Here is an 18982-nt window from a genome sequence, read left to right on the forward strand (position 1 = left end):
GGCCAGATACAGAGCTTCTTTTCCGAAATCGAAACAGTTATAACTTTTGGGAAACGAAAGCAATACCGACGATTATGTCAGTATGTAATTAGTTCTGCCAAGTATAAATATAGATTCCTCTGTCTGTACGGTAGCTTCCTTTCACGATGAAACGAGAATGCGAATGTACGCTAATCATTTCTTTTTGATCACTGCATTTGTGCCTACTTTAATTACTACAACTGCATACCCAAAAGACAATAGGGAAAGAATAAATGGGTTTGTGAATGTTTGAAAAGAAGAATGACGTACTCCATATTAATTTACTCTCTAAAAACATTAGTTAATAAAGTGTAGCGGGACAATGTTCAAAACGTAACTGAAAACACGTTCACTAAATAGAGATAAGAACATCTATGATTGACATGTCACCTAAAGTCGACTTACAATTTTAAAATATTAGAAATAAGGAAATGAAGTAATACAGAATGCTACGCTTGTAACGTATATTGTTGTTCTACATTGTTTAGCTCTGGTATTCACAGTGTCACAGAGAAAGCATCTCAGTTTCTGGAGGGAAAAGCCGTAATTGTAATTATCCGCACTACAACAGAAACAAGAAGGACAACTTAAGGGAAAATAATGAAAGCTCACAATCGACTTTGAAGCAGATAGTTCCTGCGACTTAGTATGGGCAGAAGTTATATTCGACAACCGGAATAAATTAATAACTGGCTCCTTTTACCGACCCCCTGTCTCAGATGAAACACTTGCTGAACAGTTCAAAGAAATGGAAACTTGAGTCTCATCACAAATAGGTACCCTACTCATTCAATTATGGTTCGCAGTTACTTCAATCTACCTTCCGCATGTTGACAAAAATACAAAATGGCTCTGAGCACTATGGGACTTAACATCTCTGGTCATCAGTCTCCTGGAACTTAGAACTACTTAAACCTAACTAACCTAAGGACATCACACAACACCCAGTCATCACGAGGCAGAGAAAATCCCTGACCCCGCCGGGAACGATCCCGGGAACGCGGGCGCGAGAAGCGAGAACGCTACCGCACGACCACGAGCTGCGGACCGACAAAAATTACATTTTCATACCCTACTGTAAATAGAAAACAACTTCCGTAATTGTTCTAAATGCTTTTTTTAAAATTATTTTTAACAATTAGTTGACGAGGCCATTCAAATTGTAAATGGTTACGCCGGCCGCGGTAGTCTCGCGGTTCTAGGCGCTCAGTCCGGAACCGCGCGACTGCTACGGTCGCAGGTTCGAATCCTGCCTTGGGCATGGATGTGTGTGATGTCCTTATGTTAGTTAGGTTTAACTAGTTCTAAGTTCTAGGGGACTGATGACCACAGATGTTAAGTCCCATAGTGATCAGAGCCATTTGAACCATTTGTAAATGGTTACGAAAACACACTTGAACTCTTAGCCACAAATAATCCTGAGCATCACGACGGATACAGGGATTAGTGAACACGCAGTCGTAGCGAGGCTCACTTCCGTAACAAAAAAATTCACCAAAACTAAACGCGAAATATAACTATTTATAAAAGCAGCTAAACATTCGGGTGACGTCTTTCCAAGAGGTAGTCTCCAATCCTTCCAAACTATGTAAATTAAGACCATATGTGGCTTAAGTTCAAAGAAACAGTATCAACAGCACTCGAGATATTCATACCAAATAAATTAATAAGAGACGGAACGGATCCCCCATGGTACACAAAACACGACAGAAAGCTGTTGCAGGAGCACCGCAAAAGGCACGTATAATTTAGACGAACGCAAAATCTCCAAGATTGGTGAAGTTTTACTGAGGCTCGAAATTTGGTGCGGATTTCAATGCGAGATGCATTTAATAGCTTCCACAACGAAACTCGCTCTAGAAATGTGGCGGAAAATCCAAAGAGATACTGGTCCCATGTTAAGTAAACCAGCGGAAAGGCTCAGTAAGTACCTTTACTGTGCGACAGCGACGGTAATGTTACTGTAGACAGTGCCACTAAGGTGGAGTTAGTAAACGCATTTTCCGAAATTCCTTCACCAAAGAAGACGAAGTAAATATTCCAGAATTCGAAATGAGAATAGCTGCAAACATAAATTAGAAGTAGATATCCGTGGTGTTGCAAAGCAAATGAAATTACACTATCAGTGACAGAGGAAATGATCAAATATCTTTTCAAAAATTCTCTAATGTATAAGAAAAGTAGGTCTAATACATTTCTTTCTGATGTTCTTTAGTAACAATTAATTTTCAGTAGTAAGCTCCTTGCTGTTACTGACCTGTTTAAAGATAATCAACAATTTAGTAAGAAATTTTAATTTTTATAGGACTATATCTAAATGTACTTAAGTAGATTTACATCTACTATAAATGTTTGCAGCTAAACTTAAATAAAAAATATGTGAGGTGGCAAAATTGTCAACCTTAGGATCAGATCAGTTTTGGGATGTCAATTTTAGGTGCAATTCAAAGGTTCAGTTCCCAATTTCTTTTACAAAAGCGTATACTATCAGTTTAACAAACCATGATATTTTAGGTGATAGTTGCGATTCTGAAGCTTCAGAAAATTATTTTAGAACTCACAATTATTTAATAGTATGGCCATAATATTGGAAGGTAGAAAAAAGTTATCTTAACGTGACAACAACAGGGATACTTTTGCGAGGCTTGAAACACTTTTTAATTTTTACATTAAAGGCTGATTCGCATCACACTTTGCACAGGCTTTGGACCGTGAAAATGATAAATGACCATCTACCATTCTGGCGTGTGTAAAATCAGCCTAAACACGCTGAACTAATGTACACTTTATTTACAATTACAACTTAATATTAGCTCTGATAGTCCTGCTTCAATGTTTTAAAAATTTATCTCAGTAATCTGCGAGGACTCAGTGGTCTTCATAGCTTTTAATATATTTGTTGTGGATTGGCAGGAGAGCCAACCCAGGATTACAGAGGAAGCCGAAAGGCACGCGTTTTAGCTCACGCAGGCTGGCGTGAGGTCTGGAACAGGACAAGGAATTTAGACTTTAAAAAAAAAAAAGAAGGATGTGGCTGGTGGAATACTTAACTGTAATCTATTAATGTTGAACGTAGCTCTTGTCTGTACATTATTTACAATATCAATAGTAACTGAACATGGCGCCTTGCTAGGTCGTAGCAAATGACGTAGCTGAAGGCTATGCTAACTATAGTCTCGGCAAATGAGAGCGTATTTTGTCAGTGAACCATCGCTAGCAAAGTCGGTTGTACAACTGGGGAGAGTGCTAGGAAGTCTCTCTAGGCCTGCCGTGTGGCGGCGCTCGGTCTGCAATCTCTGATAGTGGCGACACGCGGGTCCGACGTGTACTAACGGACCGCGGCCGATTTAAAGGCTACCACCTAGCAAGTGTGGTGTCTGGCGGTGACACCACAACATTTTTAACGTATTTTAGTCCAGTTTCTGAATATGGGCAATGGCTTTCAAGCAAGGCCTAATGTTGCCAGTCCCTTCATAATTCTTTACGATTCTCTCTATCCTGTCGTCCAGCTCGAAGTACTTCTTCTTCCTCTTCTTAGCTTCAAGATTCATTTCCAATTTCATGTACATGCAGTTTGTGAGCTCTGCTTCCTTTTTCAAGCACTCCACCAAATAGCTGATTCTAGGATGAGGGTTTCCTATAATACTATTTATTTTGTTTTGCCACCCTTCAACAGCATTCGTCGTTCGGTGCCTTTTTCCGTAACAATCCCACATTTCTATTGCGATATCCTCATTCTCTAGCCAGTTATCCACAAAGTAGTCAAGGAAATGAGATAGCCTTCCGTTATCAGGAGCTTCTGCATGAATCTCAATCCATCCATTGCTTACGTTCTCCGGTTTTACGACTATCAGCGCTGCACACACGCTGACGTGAAGTCTTAAGTCCTCGTTCTAGCGGTGCTCCTCAGCTAGACCGAGAACTTAAGTTCTTCTCCATAAACTCTTCTTCATATGGAAATAGAATCCATATATTTCAGTTGTGGGAAAAACTTGACGAATGGTCGATATCGCAGCTGCCTCAAAGTCCACCTTTACTTGTTTAGGACACCACTCAGAGACTGCCTGTTTTATCAGACGAAACAGACGAACATATGTGTCTTTCTTCTTATTAGGGAGCAGTGCAAATACAATAGGAAGAATGTTTGTTTCTTTAATCGAGGCTCCTAAGTCTACGTGTATGGTGAAGGTCTGTAAAAACTGCTTGCTGCATCTCTTAAATGTTCCATCCATAAAAAAATGGGCACATGTTTTTAAAATTTCTTTTCCTTTGCTTCTACTAAAAATCATTATTCTCGCCTCTAATCGATCATCTTCCAGAAGAAAACTACTGCCATCTACCATTTTTCAGAGATCTTCATGAAGATCAATTTCATAAGAGTTCTTAGGCTGTTGTTGGTTCTCTTCATAGATTCTGAATTAGGCATCACTGTAACAAAGTCACAAACTGTATTATGTAGATTTCCCATTTCATCCGCGTATACCTCCGATAACTGTGTAGTTTCTTCTCGAGACCTTCTCTCCGCCCTTTCCACTTGCTTTCTCACTTTCAGAGCTGCATCGTCGGGTGGTCCACAGAGATGTTCTAATACGCTCAACACTTCTCCGTTCCTCGAAAGCAGCTTTCCCTTGCAATGATCCACTTTTCGGGGTAAGCACATCCATGTAACAACACCTTCTTTAGATTCCCTTTGTTTAAGATACTCGTAACCTTTGTAATGAGCAGGAGGCCTGCCCTTGCTTGTTGTAATATCTTCCATACTGATGTCACGTTCGGAACTTCGAAAGCAAACTGTGCGGCCGGGTGGGGAGGAGGAGGAGGAGGAGGACGAGGAGGAAGACGAGAAGGGGGGGGGGGACGACAAGGGACCCGACCCTTCGGAGCAGGTAAAACCGTGGCAAATGTCCGGTGTGGCAAATGTCCGGACGCCGTTCGACGCCGGCAGCTGCTGGCCACGCGCGGACTTGACACAGCGCGGATCAGGGGCGGCCTAGCGGGTCGCTATTTGTCTGATGGGGCGGATGACCCGTACGCCTCAACACAGAATAGCGGAGACTGCTGTTTTGGTTATCACATTGAGAAAATAATGTTACGTAGTTAATTTTTTCTCTGTTTGTAAGTGCACGTTTGTAGACCAAATGCACATTGAATTGCCCTCGCCACAGCGCTATAGCGCACTGCTGAAAAACGAAAACAAAATGGTGCAGCACATTTGTACTTAATGAACTGATATCAAAATAACATGTCACTCTATGCGACGGACGCCATATTGATTTCGTCACATTTCCCTGTTTTGTATTATAAATTGCAGTACGCCATTTCATGGCAATGGCGTGTTGAAGATACATCACGAACGTGTCACCCTTGGTACATTGTTTTCTAACTAAATGCCAGTTAATGATCCTTCGAGAGACACTACGATGAATAATACTGAAACTGAAAGTAGCACGTCTTTGCGTAGTGTAGTGGTTAACACTAGATTCCTAAACACTCGTAAAATTTACGATTTCAGTTGGTGCCTCACTATGGTTTCCGCCATGAGCGCCGCGCCGTCTTGAGTATCTTACATCTACGTCTGCATACATACCCCGCTAGCCACCAAGCGGTGTGTGGCGGAGGGCACAATTCGCGCCAAAGTCATATGTCCCCCCCTCTGTTCCACTCGCGGATCGCGCGAGGGAAAAACGACTGTCTGAACGCCTCAGTACGAGCTCTAATTTCCCTTATCTTTGAATGGTCATCATTGCGCGATTTGAAAGTTGGTTGTAATAATATATGCTCTGCATCCTCGGCGAAAATCGGAATTCGGAATTTAGTGCGCAGCCCCTTCCGTTTAGCGCGTCGTCTACCTGCAAGTGTGTCCCACTTCAAACTTTCTATGAGATTTGTAACGCTCTCGCGATGGCTAAATGTACCAGTCACAAATCTTGCCGCTGTTCTTTGGACCTTCTCAATCTCTTGAATCAGACCCAACTGGTAAGAGTCCCATTCAGACAAACAGTACTCTAAGACTGGACGAACTAACGTATTGTTAGCTACTTCCTTTGTTGAAGGACTACATCGCTTCAGGATTCTACCAATAACCCGCAATCTAGAGTTCGCCTTGCCCGTTACTTGTGTAATCTGATCATTCCATTTGAGATCATTTCGAGTAGTCACACCCAGATACTTCACGGATGTTACCGCTTCCAAACACTGGGCATTTATTCTGTACTCGTATTTTAATGGGGATTTTCGCCTTGGTATACGCAGTAGGTTACACTTGCTGATATTGAGAGATAACTGCTGGTCATTACACCACAAATTTATTTTCTGCCAATCCTCATTGATTTGTTCGCAACTTTCGTGTAATACTACTTTCCTGTTGTCTACAGCTTGATCATCAAACAGTCTAATGCAGCTGTCAATACCATCAACCAGATCGTTTATGTAAATCGTAAAAAGCAGCGGATCTATTACACTGTCCTGGGGCACACCTGAAGTTACGCTTGTTTCTGCTGAAGTCATCCCGTTCAGGACGACATAATGCTCCCTGTCTGTTAGAAAACTTTCTATCCAACCGCATATGTCACCGTATAGGCCGTAAGCGCGCACTTTTTGGAGCAAGCGACAGTGCGGAATTGAGTAGAACGCCTTTCGAAAGTCTAGAAATATGGCATCAACCTGGGAGCCGATATCTAGAGCCTGTTGTATATCATACACAGAGAGGGCCAGCTGTGTCTCGCATAACCGCTGTTTCCTAAAACTGTGCTGGTTTCTGCAGATGAGCTTCTCAGAGTCTAGAAAGGTCATTATGTCTGAACACAAAATATGTTCCATGCGTCTACAACAAAACGATGTCAGTGAAATTGGCCGGTAATTATGTGCATCCTATTTTCTACCCTTTTTATAGATTGCGATGATCTGGGCCTTCTTCCAGTCCCATGTAACTTTCCGCTGTTCCATTGATCTCTGATAGATGATGAATAAGAATGGTGCTATGTTTGTAGCATAGTCAACATACAATCTTACGGGGATACCGTCTGGGCTAGATGCCTTCCTGGCGTCTAAGGATCTTAACTGTTTTACAATCTCAGATACACTAAACACTACGTCAACCATCCTTTCGTTTGTTTGATATTTGAAAGGGGGAATGGTGCTGCAGTCCTCGACCGTAAACGAGTTTTTGAAAGCTAGGTTTAGAATTTCGGCCTTCCGTTAATGCCAAACATTGTTTTTAACAATGGTTCAATTATTTATTGCTTGACTCCCACGGTCTGCTTACAGCCGTGCTCTTGTCGTCGATATTACGAATATTTACTGATGGTATGCCTGTCTTTTAATTGTCAGTATATTTGCTTCATCGCTTAGAATTTATCTTAGTACGGCATCTTAAGTGAAATAGCAAGGAGTCACTGTTAGGAGAATCTTAGTTTATATCACATTGGCCCTCTTCAGTGCTAATCTCGTCCTTTGCTATTTAAATTATCACAGTATGTATAGTGCTGAGTTTCAGTTTGATTTTACTTGAAGAAACTGCTAAAGACAATGGAGAATCTAGTGAAGAGGAAAATTTTCTTAAAGAAGATAATGTTGTGTTTACTGATGACAGTGACGTAGATTCAGAAATGCACACGTGTGCCCCCAGTTAATTAAGCAAGGTCGCCTATTCTCAGAGCTGTAGCTGACGGCCAAATAGTTATGTCTCCACTAATACACTAAATTAAACTAGTTTATGGTAAGAACAATACACACACACCCATGCCCGGGAGGACTCGGACCTCCTGTGGGAGAGGCTGCGTAATCGTGACATGGCGCCTCGAACCCCGCGGCCACTCCGCGCGGCGAGACACATCTCTTCCTCAGAATATGTGCTCATAGCTTTTAAGGCATTTTAGAGCCAATGTGTGCTTGATTTTTCCTTTTTTTCTCATACTATTACCTCTGAGAGTTCGCCAGTTGAGTACGGCATCACCCTGTTTATAGCCGAGTTCAACTCCCGCTGCCCTCTATGCACTTTTGACGCACATTTGTTTTTCGTTGATCGGGCTAGTATACTTTGAAATGCACGTTCTCCCAGCATTTGCCAGCTCTGTACAAACGCCAACTTTCTGGGACAGCTGGTGACTGTCGAAAGTAGGTGTCTGAATACCTAATAAACCACGACGGAGAATTTCAATTTAAAAAATGTTTGTGACCAAGCTTTCGGTTTATTACGAACTCGTCTGTTGTATCATCCATGTAGATAGAGAGAGTGTTTGACAGTATAACAGTTTGAGCCCTGAAAAATAAATGATCAATAAAGGGGGTAGGGGGCGCTATAAACAGCAAGCGCTACTACAGCAATGCTTCACAGCCTGGTTGGAAATAAAGCAGCGAGAGGACTGAACAGCACAGCTCACATCATGTAAAGAAGACTGCTGAGTCATTTGCAAAATACTGTGCAGAAAATGTAATCGAGAACTCGGCTGTGCACTGGAGATAAGAAAAGGAGCGAGTGCGAGTCACATGTTGAGGGTTGCATATACTAGAAATCAAGGCGCCTTTCTACAACAGAGCAATACTAATTTACATCCATTCAGTGAGTATGACGAGTCTGACAGTGGTGATGCCGCAATCACTTCCTACTCATCCAATCCTTTCTTCTTACTGAAGGGTTCTGGAGTGTAAAGCCATAGCGTTGCACGATCTTTCTGTTGTAGCGTAGCACTGACGGAACGAAAATAATCGATTCTAGGAACCAGATGAAATCTGACGAAGCTGCGTTTTGTGACAGTGGAGGATGTAAGACGAAAATTATGTAATGCAGAGCAGACATTTTCAAATTTTCTCCATAAGAGGAAGAGTGATGTCGAAAACGTTTGATGCTATAGTCCACTCCTGGGGTGGAAAAATGTACAAAATTAGTGGAATAAGTTTACAGGAGTCTTAGAAATTTTTATTATATATATTGTGATTGTGCTGCCCCTACCGATGTAATTTTATTCGTTTTATGCAACCTGCAGTTGTATATCTGGTTTTCAAAAACCACGTGCGAGATTTTCAGCTCACTCTCTCGCTCGTGCAAACTATTAGTCGTACAGAAGAAATGAACAGGATATTTTTGTAGGAAATTTAATTTAGTTAAATTTTGTATTGCGAAATGTTTTCGCAGGGGGCCACGGCTTTCGAATTGTTCAAGAAAAGCTTACAGTGGTTGCCTTCCCACGCACCTCCACACCCACACTCACCCCGCGCCAGTCACGATTTCTAATACGTTGTTCGTGGAACTCCCTTCTAATGCTACATAAAAATTTCTAACTACACGGACAATACCCGATATTCGACTTTTTTGGTCCTTGTCGATTGGGCTATTACGCCACCAGTGTAGAGGACTATTTCGTTAACAGTATTACTTTAGAAGTTCCCCTGAGCGTAATGAACGAAAAACGACTTTTATGAACGTTACACTAAAACTAATTACGTTCACAATTCCTTAACCCTTACCAGCACAGTAGTTTTGTAGTCGGAAGGTCTGACGAATACAATGATGTAATTATTTATTTTACTCTGTTAAAATTCGCAAAAATGTTAGGTAAAACATCAGTTTTACTATTTTCATCTTCTAGACTAGGCCGGTGGCGTAATAATGCCAGTCAATGAATACCAAAAAATATATGGACAATAATTCGTGCAGTCGCCAATTTTTGTACAGTGGTAGGAGTGAGTGCCATGAACAGCATACTAGAAGTCCTGACTGGTGAGGGATGAGTGTGGGGATGGTGGTGCATTTCAGGGTCACGTTTGTACGTTTTGTCTTGAATATGTCGAAAACTACGCTAAATTTCCTACAAAACTATCCTAGGCCTTTTTTTATGGTGGACTAACAGTTTGTACGTATCGAGCGAAAGAATATGACAATTTCGGCCGTTGCTTTTGGCAGATACAGAATTGCGCGTCACATAAAACGACATTGGTAGTGCCGAAACACTCTGTGTGTGTGTGTGTGTGTGTGTGTGTGTGTGTGTGTGTGTGTGTGTGTTTTGGTTCTCTATTATCAGAGCAATATTCACTGCTAACCGGTAGATATCAGTGTGTCTGTAAATAGCACCTACCAAGTCGAACAAATGTGTATGTTATTACACTTCACTTGTACCACGCAACAGACTCGAACTACGCGTTTCCAGTTGAATGGGCAGCAGCGGGGACTGGTGGGTCGAGTCTCCGAGCTTATACAGGGTGTTACAAAAAGGTGCGGCCAAACTTTCAGGAAACATTCCTCACACACAAAGAAAGAAAATATGTTATGTGGACATGTGTCCGGAAATGCTTACTTTCCATCTTAGAGCTCATTTCATTACTTCTCTTCAAATCACATTAATCATGGAATGGAAACACACAGCAACAGAACATACCAGCGTGACTTCAAACACTTTGTTACAGGAAATGTTCAAAATGTCCTCCGTTAGCGACGATACATGCATCCACCCTCCGTCGCATGGAATCCCTGATGCGCTGATGCAGCCCTGGAGAATGGCGTATTGTATCACAGCCGTCCACAATACGAGCACGAAGAGTCTCTACATTTGGTACCGGGGTTGCGTAGACAAGAGCTTTCAAATGCCCCCATAAATGAAAGTCAAGAAGGTTGAGGTCAGGAGAGCGTGGAGGCCATGGAATTGGTCCGCCTCTACCAATCCATCGGTCACCGAATCTGTTGTTGAGAAGCGTACGAACACTTCGACTGAAATGTGCAGGAGTTCCATCGTGCATGAACCACATGTTGTGTCTTACTTGCAAAGGCACATGTTCTAGCAGCACAGGTAGAGTATCCCGTATCAAATCATGATAACGTGCTCCATTGAGCGTAGGTGAAAGAACATGGGGCCCAATCGAGACATCACCAACAATGCCTGCCCAAACGTTCACAGAAAATCTGTGTTAATGACGTGATTGCACAATTGCGTGCGGATTCTCGTCAGCCCACACATGTTGACTGTGAAAATTTACAATTTGATCACGTTGGAATGAAGCCTCATCCGTAAAGAGAACATTTGCACTGAAATGAGTATTGACACATTGTTGGATGAACCATTCGCAGAAGTGTACCCGTGGAGGCCAATCAGCTGCTGATAGTGCCTGCACACGCTGTACATGGTACAGAAACAACTGCTTCTCCCGTAGCACTCTCCATACAGTGACGTGGTCAACGTTACCTTGTACAGCAGCAACTTCTCTGACGCTGACATTAGCGTTATCGTCAACTGCATGAAGAATTGCCTCGTCCATTGCAGGTGTCCTCGTCGTTCTAGGTCTTCCCCAGTCGCGAGTCATAGGCTGGAATGTTCCGTGCTCCCTAAGACGCCGATCAATTGCTTCGAACGTCTTCCTGTCGGGACACCTTCGTTCTGGAAATCTGTCTCGATACAAACGTACCGCGCCACGGCTATTGCCCCGTGCTAATCCATACATCAAATGGGCATCTGCCAACTCCGCATTTGTAAACATTGCACTGAATGCAAAACCACGTTCGTTATGAACACTAACCTGTTGGGGCCAACTGGCGGTGAATCGAGGAAGTACAGTACATACTGACGAAACTAAAATGAGGTCTAACGTGGAAATTAAGCGTTTCCGGACACATGACCGCATAACATCTTTTCTTTATTTGTGTGTGAGGAATGTTTCCTGAAAGTTTGACCGTACCTTTTTGTAACACCCAGTAGACACAGAGATCTAGGAGATGACATCATCGGAGTCACTGGCGAGTTCATAGCGAGTATACAGACCTCTCGTTTGATCTCTGCTATACACCGTGAGCACACCATTAATCAATCACTCGGAGAACACTTAGTCATTCTAAGCAAAGTATACTAATAAAAAAAATGGTTCAAATGGCTCTGAGTACTATGGGACTTCACTTCTGAGGTCATCAGTCGCCTAGAATTTTGAACTACGTAAACCTAACTAACCTAAGGACATCGTACACACCCATGCCCGAGGCAGGATACGAACCTGCGACCGTAGCGGTCGCGCGGTTCAAGACTGTAGCGCCTAGAACCGCTCGGCCACCCCGGCCGGCATAGTAATAAAAACTGAACGCTTTGATCATTATTATCCCCGTACTAGGTACGTGGAGAAATCTTACTTTTTGTGGGTGAATCCATCGTTATTAAAAATTAACTAGCGTCGAGTGTAGAACTTATTTGTTTAGTATATCATAGTCATTAAGAGAATGATTTTAATAGTGATGTTTAATATCCCCTTTCCCTAGTGTGCTATTAGTTTCGTTGTACAAGTGTGGAACCATGGCGAGAGAAACAAGGAGGTGCTTCTTCTTCTGTAGTGGTCAATCCAAGGATTGGTTTGCAACAGCTACAATGGCAGCTTGTCTCCATTCTGTGCGTCTTTCAGCTTTTCACTTCATTTCTTTATAGGTGTTACAACCCACATCATTCACGATTTGATCCATGTACCTCAGCCGTGGTCTTCCTCTTCGTCATTTTCCCTCGACATATCCCTCTATGATTGTGTTCAAGACTCCTTTATGTCTTAATAGATGGCCTGTAAATTGCACTCTTCTTTTAACAATGAAACTCCAGAAGCTTCTCTTCTCACCTGTTCTTTCGAGAACCACTTCGTTTGAGACCTTGTCGATACATGTTATTTTGAGCATGCGTCTATAGGACCACATTTCAAAAGAATTTAGCTTCTGGTCTTCCTCTCCCGAGAGTCCATGTTTCAGACATATAGCATGCCACACTCCACACATATGATTTCAGAAATCTTTTCCTGATTTCAAGACTGATGCTCTTGGATGTTAACATGTTTTTCTTCTTGCTAAAAGCAGCCTTTGCTTGAGCAATTCTACTTCTCACATCTGCCTTGCTCCTTCCATCCCTGGTAATATTACTGCCCAGATAAGTAAATTTATCAACTTATTCAAGCAATTGCCTGCATGAACTTGGACTTCCACTTGATCTTTTTTGTCGCATGCCATTACTTTTGCTTTTGCTTTATTAATTCTCATATTATATTCTTCCCCCATAACTTTATCCATTCTATTCAGTAGGACTACAAGATCTTCTTCACTTTCAGCTAGGACAGCTATATCATCGACATATCTTATCTATTCGTTGGCCATGAATTACTACACCTGTCTGTGAGTTTTCCCTTACTTTTTTTCAGCGCCTCTTCAATGTATAGGTTAAAGATAACAGGGTATAGTGCGCAACCTTGTCGGATACCTTTCCATATCTGCACCTCTTCTTGTTTTGTCCGTCGACGGATAAGTGCTGTCTCGTTTTTGTACAGGTTCCATATAATTTTTCTATCTTTATAGTCTATTCCTACTTTTTTGAGTACCTCAAACATCTTATCCCATTTAACACTATCAAAGGTTTTCTCTACATCCACGAAAGCTATGTATGTTGTCAGGTTCTTATCTAGTCGTTTCTCTATTATTAGTTTTAGAGCAAATATTGCTTCTCTGGTTCCTCTATCTTTCCGGAATCCAAACTGGTCTTCGGAGAGTGTAGCTATACAGCCCGAAATACAGTGCCAAGGTTTCTTCCAGGCCAACGCGGACGACAGCCAAGGCCTGTGTCCACTGGAGCGTGACTTGCTGGAAGAGACAGACGACGCCGCGGAGCACGTGCATGACCCTCCAGCGTCCCCCCTCCCCCCCCCCCCTCGGCTACACCCTTGACCCAAACACCAGCGACAGCAGCAGCGAGGCTGCCGGCCTATCAGCAGGGCGTCCGGTTGTCAGCGCCGCGCAGCGTCAGCAGTCAGCACCACACGCACCCGCCAGCGCAGCTTCCGGTAGGGAAGGCGCCCGCGCAACTGTGTTAGCCTCGCCTCCCCCTCCCCCACCCCCGCGCGCCCTGCTAGCTTCTGTATCGCAAGCGCGCTCCCAGTGAGCGACGATCTGTATTTTGCGAGCAACGCTATTTTGTCGAAAGCTGACATATTGAGTCCATGACCGTGTACAAAAAACAAGGTGATTCTTGCATAGAAGAGAACGGAAACCAGACACTTTTTATAGCGCTATTTATTTAGATAAATACTACCTTTAACGGTTTCGAAGCACAGGTTCATCAAATGGTTCAAATGGCTCCAAGCACCATGGGACTTTATATCTGAGATCATCAGTCCCCTAGACTTATAGTTCAATTCTTTTATCTTGGCGGTTCGTGCATGCCCGCCCAGACGCGGGAGATTGCTGCGTTGCCAGTTGTACGCGCCAAGAGAAGCAGCGCCATAGTATAGTTCGCAAACTTACGTTTAGGGGGGAGCGCGCAGTTTATCAAGTAAAGCCACCACGGCCGCATTAACCCTTTCGCTGCTACAGAGACGTGCTCCCCGCATTCCGCGATGTGCGCGATTTTGTCATCATTGCACTGCTCCCCTGTGCAGACACATGGTGTTTCGACTGCTTTGACACAGTTTATCATTCGATTTCACAAAAACAATTTGGCCCAAAAATTTGATAAATTTGATTTTTACACACCTTCTTGACTGATACCTTCCCCCCCTCCCGTAAATGACTTAATTTTCTTTTCGAAGTTCAACGCAGTTATTGTGCAGCATTAGTTAGATGTAGTAAACTATTGCACGAAATTTCAAGTTTGTAGAGGTAAAAGTCCATAGCGTATACTTTCCGTATGGTCGATTTTAGTTGCCACTAGAAATTTCAAAAAATTACATTCAAACGAATAAAATTTATGAAGTAAGACACTTCGATATTGTTTTTAAACAAAGAAAATATTAAGCACCGAGCAAGGTTTAAACTCGGCACCTTTCGCCTAGCAGCCATACACTAACCACTACGCTACCACTGCTCGTCATTTGATAGATGTCCCAGAGGACTTTAAAATATTACACAAAATACCGACAAACACTGTTGGTATGACTATGAATTACTCACGTTTCGTCGAAGTACAATAGGAAATAAACAATTACCGCTGTTCTTTATTGCGAAAAAGCGGTTAGTGAGAATGATACAAACACCTTTCCTTGCTACCGCCTGAATTAGGAGGCTTATTGCTTGTTTGGTTTAATTAATTAATAGAATATGAAGCAATTGGTATAAAGAATGTTTTTCCAAACTTTCTATTAAAGAAAGTCTGCTATCAAGACACTGCTTTTGTTCAATTACTTTATTTATGACTGAACGTTTCTAAAACTGAAGACACTCGTCCGTGCTCTGCACTCCAGTCGAGCTCTGGCAACGTCGTTCTCTGTTCATTGGCTGACTGTGTTTTGTGACGTCAGATGCGCAGAACGAACCTAAACTCGGCTGCCGTCATAAATGACGCGCACTCTAGTACTACTTAAACCTAACTAACCTAAGGTCATACCACACATCCATGACCGAGGCAGGATTCGAACCTGCGACCGCAGCAGCAGCGCGGTTCCGGATTGAAGCGCATAGAACCGCTCTGCCACACAGGTTCACCATCACATATTCATCTAAATCTACACGGATACTCTGCAAATCACATGTAAGTGCCAGGCAGAGGGTTCATCGAATCACTTTCACAATTCTCTATTATTCCAATCTCGTACAGCGCGCGGAAAGAATGAACACCCATATCTTCCCGTATGAGCTCTGATTTCCCTTGTTTTATCGTGGTGATCGTTTTTCCCTATGTAGGTCGGTGTCAACAAAATATTTTCGCATCCGGAGGAGAAAGTTGGTGATTGGAATTTCGTGAGAAGATTCCGTCGCAACGAAAAACGCCTTTCTTTTAATGATGTCCAGCCCAAATCCTGTATCATTTCTGTGGTACTCTCTCCCATATTTCGCGATAATACAAAACGTGATGCCTTTCTTTGAACTTTTTCGATGTACTCCGTGAGTCCTATCTGGTAAGGATCCCACACCGCGCAGCAGTATTCTAAAAGAGGACGAACAAGCGTAGTGTAGGCAGTCTCCTTAGTAGGTCTGTTACATTTTCTAAGTGTCCTGTCAATAAAACGCAGTCTTTGGTTAGCCTTCCCCACAACATTTTCTGTGTGTTCCTTCCAATTTAAGTTGCTCGTAATTGTAATACCTAGGTATTTAGTTGAATTTACGGCTTTAAATTAGACTGATTTATCGTGTAACCGAAGTTCAACGAGTTCCTTTTAGCATTCATGTGGATGACCTCACACTTTTCGTTATTTAGGGTCAACTGCCACTTTTCGCACCATTCAGATATCTTTTCTAAATCGTTTTTCAGTTTGTTTTGATCTTCTGATGACTTTATTAGTCCATAAACGACAGCGTCATCTGCAAACAAACGAAGACGGCTGCTCAGATTGTCTCCCAAATCGTTTATATAGATAAGGAACAGCAAAGGGCCTATTACACTACCTTGGGGTCTGTTACAGTAATGTGTAACTTATTTTTTGAAGTCCCGTCGTATGTGTGTGGAACAGTTTTTCTATCAGTTGTGTAACTGGCAGTGTTAAAGGACTTGCCATGAATTAATTGTTGGTAGCCAGTTTGTGGCTTAGCCAAGGAGCACTGGTGATGTCTAACACTACATTGTCTCTGTTTTACTTCGATTAATTTAATTAATTAATGACGAGGATAGTCTTTCGTTGAATATCTCGATCATCTCTTGACTGGCGAGCAGCTGGAATTATAGCACGTATTATGTCTGACTATTCCATTTTGATATTTATTCGTCGATCGACATCGCAGTTGCTATTCTCCTTTTTGGTTTAGGTGAGTTACTAGCGCAGATATTTTAATATGTCACGTGATTTCTGCGGACGTGAAATTTACAACGGCCAACGGAGAGCCGGCGAACCGGAATGAAATTCGCTTGTGGGATGTGTGCAGATCGACGCATTTAATTTAGCCCACTGTCATGCAAATTTTACTTGCCAACACATTTTCGAACTGCTTTATTTTCAATGTGATACAGATGATTTCAAAGCGAAATTTGTAACGTTTTGATTTAAAACGGCTACCGCATGTTAGCATAACTGATGGAGGTAATTTGCAGATATCTCACCGTATCAAATATGTACCTTATCTTTAAAAACCCTCTCCACATATCAACCCAAATGAGTGGAATGTTGCGCAGGCCACTGATTGGAGATGAAAGCCATTTTTATAAAGCGGTATGTACAGAATAATAATTGCATTTCACAACGAAGTCCTTCTTTACGAGATTTGTGTACTATATTTCTTTGACTTTGATATGCCAGCTTGCTTTATTGCAGTACTAAATTTGAAGCAACCTTTTCTGCAACACATGACAACTGAAACAGACAACAAAGTCCACCGTCAGCAATGTTGTGTATTGAACTTGATTGACTTTGAATGAGATGTGCGTTTTCTTCACATCAGTACGGAAATAACTAATCTCCTTCTATTTATACATGTGTAAACTTAAGCCCGTTGCCGATTTTCTGTCTGTATGCTCGGGATAACCTTAGGAACAACTGTCCATTAACATGTAGATTGATTTACGAGGTAGGTTTATGTGTACAACAAATAAATATTTCGTGCAAATTGGCTGAAATACGACGAATTGCCAGTCTACCAACACTATGAAAACGATTCTGCTGCCACCTGTAGGTGAATGGCAGAACTACTTGGAGTCGCGGTAGCTCGAGCGACTTAGCGCTTCAGTCTGGCGACATTAGGCACATCTGTGAATTTTTATCATAACTCTACACAGATGCTCGTAAACAAAAATATAGCTATACTAGACGAGTCGTCCTGCCATAGACACTTACCGCTATCCGTGCGAAGCCAGGCATGTTGCTAGTTCAGTTACATTTTTAAGGCAAAATCGAATTGTTTTAGACTGGCAGTTAAAATTGTATGCAAAATTGGAATTCGATTGGAAGACTTTGCTCTTCACGTCCAGATAGTGTATGAAATATATCGGGTGGTTTCGAACAGTTGCGACAGAAATTTATGCATCGATGTCAGGGCCGCATAGAAGCAGGGGGACGGCGTTTTGAAACACTGTCCAGAATGTAGTGCCTTGTGCCAGTTGCTCAAAGTTGTCAATGTCTAATAGAAACATGTCTACGTGGACTTTTATCCTACTCTGAACTTGTTTAGTTCATTCATATACAGCGCGAATCACCTAAAACTTGCACTGCAAATATTGCGGAAATGGCACGTGCTATTAATGTGCGGCCGGCCGCGATGGCCGACCGGTTCTAGGCGCTACAGCCTGGAACCGCGCGACCGCTACGGTCGCAGGTTCGAATCCTGCCTCGGGCATGGATGTGTGTGATGTTCTTAGGTTAGTTAGGTTTAAGTAGTTCTCTGTTCTAGGGGACTGATGACCTCAGAAGTTACGTCCCATAGCGCTCAGAGCCATTTGCACTCCAGGAACAGGCAAGCAAACTGTAAACAAACATAAAAACATCGCACCTACAAACTACGCAGACTTAATGCCACGAACAAGTGTCGGTGTGTAAACTTTAACAATACGATATCTCGTAAACGAATCGCACAAGAATCCTGCAACCAACACAACTGACGTTCTGGGGTACTTTTAGTTTGTCAATATCAATAGGCATTTTTCCTTTTAAAAAAAGTGTATGCTTGTACAAAAAATATACTTACTAAATATTATAACACTCTTTAAATTCTTCATTTGTGTGGCCATATTGTCCGTAGTTGCTTTACAATTCTTGAGGGTATTTTCGTTCGGCAGTTGCAACTACAAAAAAATGCTTGTTTCACTCCTACACAATATACAAATACACAGCAACATAATTGAAGGGAATCACACATATACGATAAACTAAAAAGAAGAAAAGCATAGGGCAAAGATAAATTATTGGTAATGTTCTGTTGGCAACATTCCAAACCACAATGCACATGGTGTGCGAAAATGTGTGCTGTGTAAAACATAAGAAATGCATAGTTCTGCAGAGCAACTAAAAAATTAGACTACAACTATCAGTGTCTAAAGAAGAAAAACATCAACGATGTGCTAGCAGAGTGCATTTCCCGATGTAGGCGAGAAATCAATCGGAA

General features: G+C 42.2%; 1 protein-coding gene across 1 annotated transcript in view; it reads left to right on the plus strand.

Annotated features, from left to right (window-relative positions):
* Positions 1-18982, plus strand: part of LOC126251437 (disintegrin and metalloproteinase domain-containing protein 22) — a 1101455-nt gene that overhangs the window by 97792 nt on the left and 984681 nt on the right. The gene's annotated exons all lie outside the window — the stretch shown is intronic.

The sequence above is a fragment of the Schistocerca nitens genome, chromosome 4 (genome assembly GCF_023898315.1).
Source record: "Schistocerca nitens isolate TAMUIC-IGC-003100 chromosome 4, iqSchNite1.1, whole genome shotgun sequence".
Classification (NCBI taxonomy): Eukaryota; Metazoa; Arthropoda; class Insecta; order Orthoptera; family Acrididae; genus Schistocerca; species Schistocerca nitens.